This window comes from Salvelinus fontinalis, chromosome 24 (assembly GCF_029448725.1).
Source record: "Salvelinus fontinalis isolate EN_2023a chromosome 24, ASM2944872v1, whole genome shotgun sequence".
Lineage (NCBI taxonomy): Eukaryota > Metazoa > Chordata > Actinopteri > Salmoniformes > Salmonidae > Salvelinus > Salvelinus fontinalis.
Window position 1 is genome coordinate 15,993,368 of NC_074688.1, and position 12,330 is coordinate 16,005,697.

Consider the following 12,330-nt stretch of genomic DNA (forward strand, 5'->3'; position numbering starts at 1 on the left):
AAACGCTTGACAGGGGTCTTTTGTGACAGCAGCAGGTTTTGGAGGGGGTCAGACCAGCTGTGTTTTCATTGACCCTCCCCCTCCCCTCCCCCTCCCCTCCCCCTCCACTGCTCCCCAACCAAACACAGCCAGCTGTAGGCTGGGGAGAGGGGCGAACAGGGATTTGAGGAGAGGAGTTTTCCTCAAACCCACGGCATGTAGTCATCTATCCCCGGTTCTTAACACTGAGCCTCATGCAGTCTCCCTTGACAACCCACCTGGCTTACTCCAGGACTAGCACATGGCTTAGAGGGAGCACTGGAGAATGATGATGAGGATGAGGATGAAGACGAGGATGAGGATGACAGGTCACAGGAAGCAGAAAATGCCAACCAACCATCTGTAGGAGAGCGTGTCTGTCATGTCATGGGATTTCCCCCTATACCAACACTGACAACATTTTTGCAGCAAATTCCACCACGTCCCATTAGACGAACATCAACTGAGCCAGCCACAGCCAGAGTTTACCCCAGAAATCTCTTCTAGAATGGACTAACTGGAAAGCACCTGGACACCAGCACATCCTCCTCCTAGTGAGGCCCAGAGGACCATGTGTGGCCCTACAGGCTCCAGAAACACCACGGACAGCAGAAACAGACAACACAGCAGAGAATCTGTTTCATACTCTGTACTAATCATAATCATACCTGTCTCTCAGTCCTCATCCACTTCAGCTTGAAAACGTGTAGTTATGGAAGAAAAACGAGTGTCTATCTGACTATTCTCACATGATACTCGTAACAGGGAGCAGAAACACAGAAAGGCAGAGAGCGAGAGAGAGAGAGAGAGAGAGAGAGAGCACGAAAGAGAGAGAGCAAGTGGGAGGGAGGGAGGGAGGGAGGAGAGTGAGAGAGGGAGGAGGAGACAAGTGGGCCAAAGACCTAATTTCGCTGCCAGAGAATAAGCAGGGACGGGGCATGGATGGGGGAGTTGTTACGCAAGGCCTTGGCCCAGTCTCTCAGAGGACGAGTACAATGGTGAATGGGGGGTTAGAGAGACTGCACTGTCTGCAGAGGGATAGAAAGGAGCAACTTACTGTAAGTGTTAAGGGAATGTAAGTAGGGCTGGTCAGTGAAGTCAGTGTTAGCAAGTAGCATTAGCATGGCTTTGGTTCAGTATTTTATTTGTATTTTTATTTATCCTTTATTTAACAAGGCAAGTCAGTTAAGAACAAATGCTTATTTACAATGACGGCCTACACCGGCCAAACCCGGACGACGCTGGGCCAATTGTGCGCCGCCCTATGAGACTCCCAATTACGGCCGGATGTGATACAGCCTGGATTCAAACCAGGGACTGTAGTGGCGCTTCTTGCACTGAGATGCAGTGCTTTAAACCGCTGCGGTAGTATTACAACATCCTTATAACACTAGAATAGAAATAATTAAATATCTTGATAACGTGTAACATTCTGGAGGTGGGAGAAGTCTGATTTAGTGTTGGGCAGTCAGTCATTCAGGGCCATGTTTGGGCGTAGTGTAATGCTACCTGAACATACTCAAAGTCTTAATACATGCTAGGCCTATTTCTGGATATATTTTTTCCAAAAGCAACCTACCTCAGACAGACTCCCACCTGGCCAATCCCCAACCAACCAATTCCATAAATGTACTTTTAAGAAGGCGTACCTATTAATTGAAATGCATTCCAGGTGACTACCTCATGAAGCTGGTTGAAAGAATGCCAAGAGTGTGCAAAGCTGTCATCAAGGCAAAGGGTGGCTACTTTGAAGAATCTCAAATATGAAATATATTTAGAATTTTGGCTACTACATGATTCCATATGTGTTATTTAATAGTTTTGATGTCTTCACTATTGTTCTATAATGTAGAACATAGTCAAAATAAACAAAAACCCTTGAATGAGTAGGTGTTCTAAAACGTTTGACCGGTGGTGTATGCCAACTCTACCCCCCACTCTATTCATCTACTTCCTCTGAAATGAATGGAGCTTTCTATAATAAAGTAACTCATAAATACCATCATAGCTAAATATCTTTATACGAGCAGCCCTGTATGCCTCCAACTCCTGTTAATCTAAGCTTGGTCGGCTTTCCATGCAACGGCCTGGAGAGTCTTCCAGGAAAGACTGTAGTTTACCGCCAGGCATGCACTCTCCCCTTCACTCTCCTCTTGGATCGGATCGATGTGAGGGAGGGAGGCCATGGCCATCTCCTCTCCCTGGGGGCAGCATGGCTGAATATTAGATAGACAGATTGCATTAGATAAGGGCCCGGGACCCAAATAGAAGCAGGGCCAGGCAGAGTAGCATGACTCAGGGAAGATCACACCACCATGGAGAGAGAGGAATGGAGGACGCTGGAACACAACCACAGACACACCTGCACAGTACAGACACAACAGGCGTGTCTGGTCCAACTCCTAGCTGCTTGTTAAATTGAGACTGCCCAGAGAAAGAGACAGAGATGGCGACAAACAGTACGTCGATCAGATCACACATTCCTGTACTTAAAAAAAGCACAATGCTTCTGAGAGAGATCGTATTGAGGAATGGGAAAACAACCGACATTGCATTTCCACATGACGGAATGGAAGAGAGTGGCTCTTAAGTGCCTCATGGTATGGCAGCGATGATGTTATTTTATTAGTGAATACCCACACAGTAAAATGAATCCCTCAGCGATGGAAATGAGGTCTCCTACAGAGCCAGAGAGTCATAGTGTATTACTTTAATTTCACCAGTTCAAGGAGGGGCTTCAGGCGCCACTTTACTACTTATATATTTGGATGTTTGGAAATGTGAGACTCCCCTCCGTTGGATTGGGATTCCCAAAAAGCAGCAGCTCGTAGTAAATGGGAAAAAAACTAAAACAAAAAAGATCAGTGACCGTATTCATAAAGCTCAGAGTACGACTGCTGATCTAGGATCAGGTCCCCCCCTGTCCATATAGCCTAATCATATTCAAAACTGATCCTAGATCAGCACTCCTACTCCGTAGCGCTCTATGAATATAGGCACAGGATGTCTAGCCTACTACCTACAGCCTTGGGATCTGAGCTGTTCTGTGAGATTCCTCTCTGCCCGATGAAATGTGTGTAGCTATATACCATGAAGATCACATTGTGACTTAAACACCTTGTTAGTCATGTAGCTGCATTTTAAATGGGAAGCCAGACAGGGGGAGTACACAAGATCTGTCTGAGGGAGGAGAACACTCTGCTGCCATGAATCACAAGCAGGGATTTTCCTCCGAATCAGTTGGATTCATCAGCTGAACTGGAACAGCAACAATCTCCTGCCAATACTAACCACAGAGGAGTTCAGTAAGGGCAGACACACACACACACACACACACACACACACACACACACACACACACACACACACACACACACACACACACACACACACACACACACACACACACACACACACACACACACACACACACATATACACAGTGTAGTAGTGAGCTAAAAAAACGACAAGGAGACATGATAGGCATATCTCCCAACTGCCGGCTACATTCATGCCACCGACACCATGTGTGTTTGTGGCTGCTGCTGCTGGGGGATTGGAACTGTGCTGCGCTGTCTGTCAAACCCTGTTTCTATGGAAATGGACACAGGCAGTGGATGGAAAGAGTACAGCATGTCAAGCATCTCCTCCACCCACCAGATCTCATACAGAGTCATAGAGCGAGACAGAACAGCTAGCCAGCTAACCACACCAAGACGAATGTCCAGTCCAACGACAGCAGCACAGCCACACAGAGACATGGACCAGAGATATGGACCAGAGACATGGACCAGAGACATGGACCAGAGACATGGACCAGGCAGACCTGAACAGCTTCCTTTGTGACAGTGGAGAGAAGCATTGTGCGAGGCTGTTGTGAGGATGTCAACAGAACCCATTATGAAAGGACCAGTGTGGTTGTGGCGGGGATTGAGGGTTCAAAGACATGCAGTCGGGAGGAGGAGCGGGAGGAGGGAGGGTGCCGTTTGGGGTTATGATTTTCCTCTGGGTTTCTTGGAATGCCAAGCCACGAAGCTGGAGCAATAACAAATTCCCCATGTTGAGCAGCCGGAACTGTAACACACAGGCCCCTCCATGTCAACAACCGCACAGGAACCGGAAACATGAACTGACCGACATACAGTATGGTATTCATATTCACTTAGCTACTTAGCCTCGATTCCAGGCTTCCTGCATGAGACTTGGGACTGGGATTACAGTAACACGAGACTGCTATTCACTTGGCTTAGCTGGTGGAAGGCCTTGTGAGATTGTGTACTACTACTATAGGCTACAAGCAGGTGGAAGGAGATCGTATGAATAGGGAGGGAGAGCAATGGTGGCTGGCTTTATGAGCGAGACTCCTACTAGAATAACCTACTAGAATGATGGGTAGACATGTAGTATGTAGAGGAGGAATGGGAAGAATGGGAAAACCTCCCATGGCCCATATGCACTATGTATTAGCTGTCTGTCTGTCTCGCTGTCTGTCTGTCTGTCTGTCTCTCTCTTCCTTCCCACCATCCCACCTCTCTACAAAATCAATCATGTCCTCTCCAGCATAGCTCAACTCGTGCTCCTTTCCTTTGTCCCTGTAAGCTTTCATTACTCAGGATGGGTGCTGAAGATATCAGCAGACACAATCTAATGCTCCCCCAGCCTTCTATCCCCTCTCCTCTCTTCCTCTTCAATTCCCTCACCATGCCCCCTCCAACTCAGCATTCTGTATTAGTGCTTCCTCAGCCTATGGGCAGAGAGAGTGCACTGGTCTGGTGTGTGAGCAGAGGACACTTCTCTGCTGCTGCTGCTACTGTTAATTGATCCCCAGTGATGGATGCAATGCAGCCCTGGAGCCCTGTCTGGCCAGAGCTCTCTGGCTCTCTCCCTCTCTCTCTCCCTCTCTCTGTGGACTGGCCTACTGACTGAAACCCTGGATGGCCCCAGTGCTCATCATGCAAGCACGACAAACAATGGCAGGTCTGTTTGTCTGTAGGGGCAGACTCCCTGTCTTGTAACGGCCACTTCCACCCGTTCGATAATGCTAGATGCCGAGGCATTAGGTCTATGTGAGTGACAGACAGTCACAGGGCAGGGTCGGCCAGAGGGGGGCATTGGGAGTCAGGGAGGCAGGCAGGCAGGCTTGTTAGCTGTAGTCAATGTCCTGAAAAGGCCAACTTCTCCATTCAAATCCCTGCGGTTTCTTATGGATACAGCAGGTCCTCAGTTTAAAGTGCAACGATCTGCAGAATCGGCAGAATAATGTGTTTCTATGACTAATTTATGACTAAATAGTAGGCTATCTTCAATGAGCAACCATGATTGTCCCTGTAAGACACCAATAATGGGATCTGACCATGTATGCCTGTAGGCCTACTGTACATCTTCATACGGTGAATGTATGCAGTTCCCAGGCAATGTGACCAGATTTCTTTCTGATTCTGCATCACACAGCAATAACCTTCCACTTCAACTTGGTTCCCATGTGGAGGAAAACATGGTCGGACATCTTAAAAAGGAAATCACCCAGCGGTTTGGGGTCAAGAGTAACACATTCTAGACCCGATGGGAGCAAACAACTAGGAACTGGCCTCTTCTGCAGCTGAAGGATTGGTGTTGATTGTGAAATAAGAGAGATGTATCTTTCCCTCCCAATCTATCCCTCCTCCTTCCTTCCATCCTTCTCTCCCAATCCCCTTCTTTCTCCTTCCCAGTGGAACTCTGCGTAACAGCTGGGTGACTCGGCCACATCTGGGGAGAAGCTGGGGGTTTTCAGACAGGCACACCGGGAGGCAGGGCTGAGAGGGGCAGGGGAGGGCAGAGAGGGGCGGAGAGTACGAGGTGAAGTGGGAGCAAGAGCATGCCGAAGATCTCGTTGCGAACCAGATGTGCCAAATTGTCTGTGATACCATCAGCCATGGCTACGGTAAGTAATGGCCATAAAAAGAGAAAGGAGCATGCCTCGTTTGCAAATTTACAACCAGAAGTCATCCAAAGCCAGCAGACTCTCCCAACAAAAATATTTAAGCAAGCCTAAAATGGATGTAAACCGGATAAGAGATGATGTACAGAGATGATGTGCAGCCAGAGTGAATCTCAAATGTAACTTTGATGTTGTAACCTTTTCTCCGGGCATGAGTCATTGTCTGTGACTTTCTACACAGCTGGAGGGATCACTCACATCTGCTTTGGATCTCAATTAGCTGTCTCGTCTAAAGCGGTCTCTTCAATTTCTGCTCTCTGCCTGGCTTGAAAGGTAGAAAACATTGCTTCTAAAGCACTGTTTTCAAAGGCATAATACCCAAAGACAAAGGCATATACTAAACAATATAGAGTTCCTTTCAGACAAGTATCTTCAGTCAAGTATCTTCAGTCAAGTATCTTCAGATGAGGAAAAGAGGTTTGACTGGTGTCATCCCAACAGATTTTGAGTAGGTGCTGGTGTCGTGATTTTGGAAAGCTGCCTCAGATCTGTGTCCTGAACTGTGTTGTTCCAAATGAAGAAAGATTGAAACCTCAATGACTACTCATGTCTTGAGCTTGATTGCTAAGCTTATAGCTAGAGTCGTTTTCTCTGGAATATCAAATGAGGAACTGTGATAATGTCCTCTGCTCCTCCCAGGTGAGGGAGGACATGACGGAGCAGGGGTCAATCTTCAGTTCCGTCTCAGATGTGATTAGAGTGACAGGCCCTGATGGAGAATTTCATCTCAAATGTTCCAAAATTAGACTCTTGACAGAGCAGAGACGTGCTCTGAGACACACAGAGATATGCACACCAAGACACACACACACAAAATCTAGCAGGGACCTACTGCTTCTGTTAACCCCAGAAAAAGTCCTTCCCTGCTGGCTGCTACCATCCCTTCCTCTCTGTTCAGAGTCGCTTGCCTGGATGAGTTGGGATAATTCAGCCTGTGAAGCCATCCAATTCAACCCCAACCCCATCGAAAAAGCCCCCAGCCTCATCAACCCTACCCACACCCCCGCTGTCTCCCTTCTCTCCACTCTTGACGGAGCGAGATGAATAGCGTGCTCTGTGCTTGGCAGATTGTGGTTCAGAAAGTCCCGGTAAGCTCCACTTCTCTCCTGTCAGAAGACACAGAGCTCTACCTCAAACTTAGCCCACCACGCAGCACAGAGTCGGACCTGTTCAACCGTGAGCCTGTGTATCACACAAGATCACGACCCCAATCATCTTTTGAGGATTGCACTTGTTTGTCACACCCATTTTTTTATTTCACCGATGGCATAGCATTCATACACACACCGACCACATCCTACTTGGCCTTGCTAAGAAACAGCAATTCACTTGTTATCTGCAGCCAAAATGTCACTGAAGCGGAAGAATCAAATCAAACTTTGTTTTTCACATGCGCCGAATACAACAAGTGTAGACCTTACCGTGAAATGCTTACTTACAAGCCCTTAACCAACACTGATTACCAGGGGAAATCGGCAGACGCAAACAAAATTGTATGATTGCTCTCACGCACCAATCGCTTCACTCATACAAACACATACTCATAAATTTCTTATATGCCTGTTGGACAGAGTTCATTCGGAAAGTATTCAGACCTCTTGACTTTTTCCACATGTTGTTATGTTACAGCCTTATTCTAAAATTAATAAAATGATTTCCCACCCTCATCAATCTACACACAATAGCCCGTGACAAAGCAAAAACAGGTTTAGACATTTATGCTAATTTATTAAAAATATAAAGTATTCAGACCATTTGATATGAGACTTAAAATTGAGCTCAGGTGCATCCTGTTTCATTGATCATCCTTGAGATGTTTCTACAACTTGATTGGAGTCCACCTGTGGTAAAATCAATTGACTGGACATGATTTGGAAAGGCACACTCCTGTCTATATAAGGTCTCACAGTTGACAGTGGATGTCAGAGCAAAAACCAAGCCGTGAGGTCGAAGGAATTGTCCGTAGTGCTCCGAGACAGGATTATGACGAGGCACAGATCTGGGGAAGTGTACCAAAAATGTCTACAGCATTGAAGGTCCCCAAGAACACAGTGGCCTCCATCATTCTTAAATGGAAGAAGTTTGGAACCACTAAGTCTCTTCCTAGAGCTGGCCGCCTGGCCAAACTGAGAAATCGGGGGAGAAGGGCCTTGCTCAGGGAGGTGACAAAGAACCCGATGGTCACTCGGACAGAGCTCCAGAGTTCCTCTGAGGAGATGGGAGAACCTTCAACAAGGACAACCATCTCTGCAGCACTCTACCAATCAGACTTCATGGTAGAGTGGCAAGACGGAAGCCACTCCTCGGTAAAAGGCATGATATGACAGCACGCTTGTGTTTGCCAAAAGAAACAAGATTCTCTGGTCTGATGAAACCAAGATTGAACTCTTTGGCCTGAATGCCAAGCGTCACTTCTGGATGAAACCTGGCACCAACCCTATGGTGAAGCATGGTGGTGGCAGCATCATGCTGTGGGATGTTTTCAGCGGCAGGCACTGGGAGACTAGTCAAGATCGAGGGAACGATGAACAGAGCAAAGTACAGAGAGATGCTTGATGAAAGATTGATGAAGGGAAAAAAACAATATAATCCATTTTAGAATAAGATTGTCACGTAACAAAATGTGGAGAAAGTCAAGGGGTCTGAATACTTTCCGAATGCACTGTACATAGCCATTGAGTGCTCTAATGAAAATGACACAATAGGCTGAATGCAATTAACTAGCAAGAAAACCAATCACTCAACTTAGCATATAGGCACAGAAAAGATAAGCAAGTCCTGATGTACAAATGTCTGTGTACAAAATTGTGGACCACAGCAGCTGACAGAAATACAAATTGAGGAAGACAAGAGACTCTTCTGGCTCAAAGCTATGCACATGTTGATGTAATCATTTCCAATGACCTGAGGATTTTTCTGTCGGGCATAGAGAGAAACAGGAGACAAATAGCTTTCCCCCCCCGTTGGCTAATTCCCATCTCTCTTTCTCTCCCCCTCTTTCTTCTGTGATTAATTCAGCCACCCAAAATAGATTGCTATAATTAATGCTAGGTTACTAGTAGAGCATAGTCCCTTTCACACAGACTCAGAGTACAAACATGAGAATTGTCAAGAGGCTGACAAAAATAGCACATCCCAAAGTAACTTCCTTTAGTAACCTATATATCACTGGGCTGGTTTCAGAGACAAAAAAGACCCCTCCCATGTTCTCGACTGGAAGTTACAAGGCCAAAACCCTAAACAGTATATTCAAACACTGCCGGTCAGAGCGGGGTGGAAGTTCAGCCCGTTGTTCAGCAGTCACACCCTGATTATCACAAAGGGAGCAACGCCCTCCACTGCTGGCTGCCGCTCAGCTCGCCACTGATTGGATTACCTTTGACCCCCTCCCTTTGTGAGCCCAGCTGGTCTGTCCCTCCGTGTGTCCGTCTGGCTAACAAAACGGTGCCAACTTTAAATGCTGCAATCTATCTAAAAGGAAGGGGAAACAGTTTGGGGAGATGAGAGGTTACCAGGCAATCAGTTGCTTATTCCTCAACCAAATCCTCATCCATTTCTTACTGACTGCATTAAAATGGTCTGATACCAGCCAAGACAATAGACCTAAGTTTAAAGTCATTGTACCACAGTGCTGCACCCAGGTCAGACCCAGCCCAGCCCTAGAGATTCCTGCCCATGCAGCTGTCTAGCTATCCAGGCAGGTGGTCCTGGATCCTGGGCTAAGCCACATTGTCCCCATGTTAATACTCGGAATGTGACACCAAGGAGGGGAAACCATAGCACTCAGAGGCCAACAGACTGACAGACCCCCGAAATAACATGACTCGCTGTGCTCAAGAATGTAAGGTATGCAATCAAGACACGTGTAAAGAATGTTCACGCACTGTTGTTAATCGATACATGATATGCATACCTATATGTCAACTCAAGCACTTAAACCGCTTTTTTTATTTTAAATTACAAATACATAGGGTACTCGAGATCATTCCTAGCATTGCTTTGCACATTTGACGGTGGGAGTTTTTCACGGGTGGGTGACGTCGATGTAAAACTTGTCTTGAGTTGTCAACACTTTGGCCTCAAGGAGGGGAGGGACCTCTGGCTTTCTCATCCAATGGGGTTTGAGAAGGAGACGAGGAGAGATTAGAGAGGACGCGAGGACAACGCAATTGAGATCTACCCCTGTTCTCTGTCTCAGGGCGGAGAAACAGATCAATACAGCAGATACGCACCACCTGTCAATGTATTACATTCATCGATGCCTTTCAGATGGGCTGCTGAGTCACATATTTTGCCTAATGGTGATAACACCATGTCAGGGCGCATAAGTATGGCAAAGAAATGGCCATGATGGGATGACAAGAAATTTGATGCATCCTCATCATCATCCCCAGCCTCAACAATCATTGGTTTCTAACAAGAGGATAAGTGTATAGTGTGGGGGACATCTGGGGTCAATGTCTGGACGCTGGTCTGGACACATATATCTCAGCCATCCTACCAGAGTATCAGAACCCGCAAGTGATTGTATTACCATATTATTAGGCTTACAAACCAGTCATATATTCTGCATAATGTTAGGGTCGATCCCTCCATACCAGCCCTGGCCTGAGGTCTTTCTTGACCCATTCCCATATGGCCAGAAGGAAGGTCCACAGAACTGATGTGCTTTATATCATTCCATTACAATAGGATACAGTAGGCAAACTACACTTCCTTTCAGCCGCACCTATACTATTCCAGTTGACTGTTCACTTTGCCATATCAAAGGATGCTGACAGCTAGCCTACATGACAGTACAAGGTGGTTCATTGCAGGCATGCGTCGTATAAAAATGCAGGGCGCGTTTTTGAAATGTATTACTGTAGAGATGAATAGGAAAAAACTATTGCCGCACAGAACACGATAGAAGGTGGGTATATGGCTCTACTACACCGGACACAGATATTTCATAGTTTACCTTTAAATAAAACCCAGATCATGTTTCCACACCACAAGCCGAATACAATGGTATACATCTGACTCAGAACGTAATGATTCGGCAATGCAGAGGGGCTTGCTTGTAAGGGTGGTCTTGATTGAACCATAGGTTACTGCAGGCACTGCAATTCATTTAATATATTACATGCATATAAATAGCCTATTTCAAAATATTATCTGCAGTTCTTTTTCAATAGATCTGAATTGTTTCGTATCTTGTTCATACTAATTGATCCCATTTCTTGGATTTGAAAACGAAGACTTCCGAGACATGCACGCGCGGAGATTAATTCATTATTAACCATTAACAATCAACAAAACATCAAGTCCCCAAAAATAACGGTATAGGGAATATAGAGTGAACTCACCAATGAGAAGAGTGAATAATTATGTGAGTCCGTGCCGCCTTTTGTGTAATCCAATCCCAGAGAAATATGGAAGAACATGTAATTTCAGAATGTCTTCATGAACATTGGACGGAGCGATGATGCGATGCGGGCAAGTGGTCTTCTTGATGCAAATACTTGTACGAGTCAATCCGTTTATGATAAAATAAAACAAAAAAACAAGACGGAGCAGTAAAGAACGGTTTCAATAAATTGTTTGTAATCTTTATGCTTTAGTTGACTGTGCACTTACTGTCGCACAGACTGGGTTCCTCTCCCAACTCCAATCGCTGGCCCTGCCTTCTGAGCGAGCCTATTGGCACAGACGCCCGGACATGGAAATTTACTCTACCCATTGATGTTTTACAAAAACATCACGGACCCGTGTTTCACACTCTACAGCGCCACCGTGTGATTGTATAATTTCTTTTAAAAGTGACTGCGCTATTGCCACTGAAGTGACAGAACCTTTCTTTCAAATTGGATTATATTAAACCGAAATTGATGTTGAAGACTACAATAAATGGGCTTTAAATGGACAAATGTGTTCTTGTCAGGCAGAAGATGCCATGATGTCCTGCCTTCGAGTTTGTGGATGAGAATCTACTGAATGGCTGATGTGTTCTAAAAAGCTTCAGAGATAAATTCTGACTGTGAAGATCCTAAAAAGTCTCCAGATTTAGCTTCTATAAGAAATTTTTAATTTTCCCACAAATGACTTTGTGGTTTCAGTAGACATCATCAGCATTTAGCAAGACACAATGAAAAGTGGTGCCTAATAAAATGTGTGATTTAGAGCCAAAATGTCAATTTTCATGCCGATATAAACTAAAACCAGCTGGTCATTATTAGCACCATTGCAATCCAACTTTCCATTACACAAAACTACAACATCACTGAGCCTTTCCTTTCCCAGTGTATGTGCCAGTCATTACATCTTATTTGATAAATGTCCTTAGAAGCAGA

General features: G+C 45.6%; 1 protein-coding gene across 2 annotated transcripts in view; it reads right to left on the reverse strand.

Annotated features, from left to right (window-relative positions):
- LOC129822017 (numb-like protein) overlaps positions 1 to 11,709 on the reverse strand; it is a 69,328-nt gene extending 57,619 nt beyond the window's left edge. The window contains exon 1 of one of the 2 annotated variants that reach the window (XM_055879852.1): positions 11,347 to 11,709. The gene's annotated coding sequence lies outside the window, so the exon portion shown is untranslated. Of the gene's footprint in view, positions 1 to 686; positions 813 to 11,346 lie in introns of those variants that run through there. The other variant, XM_055879853.1, reaches the window with a different exon arrangement.
- Between the last annotated feature and the right edge of the window lie 621 nt (positions 11,710 to 12,330).